Consider the following 1,366-nt stretch of genomic DNA (forward strand, 5'->3'; position numbering starts at 1 on the left):
AATTGGGAGCAGTTACAAACTTCCAAATTAAATATTAAAAAAGAATTCTCAAAATAATAGCTGGCCAAAATAATAAGAAGCCAAATGGAAGCCGAAATAATAGGCCCGAAATAATAGGGCCCGAAAAAGTAGGGCCCGAAAAAGTAGGGGCGAAAAAATTTCAATATGATTTTTTTTTTGTTATATACAATTTTGCATGCACATTCATACTTATTTTTTGTGGGGAGTGGGAGAATTTGAAACAAATTTGTGGAATGTGAAGAGACGTCTGTGGGGGGATATGAGGAGCCTCTCAGAAGTTATAAAACCAAGGCTCCTCATACCCCTTTTTAACTCCTCCTTTCCTCCATCATAGAAACCCTCGTAGATCACAAATATTCTCAGAGCTTTGTAGATCAGCGATGAAGAGAAGCCAAAGCCTTGAGAAGATCAGGCAGATCACAAAGAAGTTACAGAAGCTTGGAAGCCTCAAGAATGCGCTTTCATTTAAGCTGCACTGCTGCTGATTCGACCAGGAGGAGGAGGAGGAGAAGCAGATTGAAAGGTACAGATCTAAAAGTTCTGTTCTGCGAGCTCTCATGGTGGATTACACTGTGAAAGAGGATCTCTAGTGGAAACGGCGGCCAGAAAATTTTGTTCCGCGAGGTCGCCTGGCAATTTATGCTACAAAGGAGGATTGTGAGGGGAGGCAGTTTGTTATTCCAGTGGATTATTTGAAGCAGCCTGTGTTTAAAGATCTACTGTGCATGGCGAAGGAAGAGTTTGGCTTTGATTATGTTACCACAATTCCCTGTGATTCAAAATATTTTGAGGAGATTATTAATAGATTCAAATTTTTAGGTGGCATTCTTGTGAAATCTTCATCGTCTGGATGTGCTTTCAATTCAAAGTCTTATTTCAGTAGTAACAAGGCTCTGATGGTGCAATGAGGATGATCTTGTCCTCCTAATCGTGTATTATAGTATTATGTAGAACAACAAATCTTTTACATAGTTTTAAAATCTACATTATGCAGAACAGATCTATGTTGTGTAGATTTTCTATTTTTAATTTAATCACATTTGAAATAGAGCAATTAAGTGTTACAATGGGGTGGGTTGATTTGGTAATTTAGTAATTTAATATAAAAGTCATCATTTAATCAATGAAATACACTTCAACACAGTTTATTTCTGCCTTGCATCCTAAGCATTTGATATTTTAGTCATTCATTCTAATATTTTCAACTTTGATATTTTATATCTTGATATTGCTTACTCATCTTTGGAAGATGCAATGCCAAGATGAGACAAAGTTTGTTCAAAACCATTAGATAAATGAAAAAAATTAATGCATTTAGTGCACAAAATAAAGAATGCATATGCAA

General features: G+C 35.9%; 1 pseudogene; it reads left to right on the plus strand.

Annotated features, from left to right (window-relative positions):
* Window positions 1-401: 401 nt before the first annotated feature.
* Window positions 402-929, plus strand: LOC149546374 (uncharacterized; annotated as a pseudogene).
* Window positions 930-1,366: the final 437 nt, after the last annotated feature.

Source organism: Cupressus sempervirens, chromosome 7 (genome assembly GCF_028749045.1).
Source record: "Cupressus sempervirens isolate cs-2001-9-10 chromosome 7, ASM2874904v1, whole genome shotgun sequence".
Lineage (NCBI taxonomy): Eukaryota > Viridiplantae > Streptophyta > Pinopsida > Cupressales > Cupressaceae > Cupressus > Cupressus sempervirens.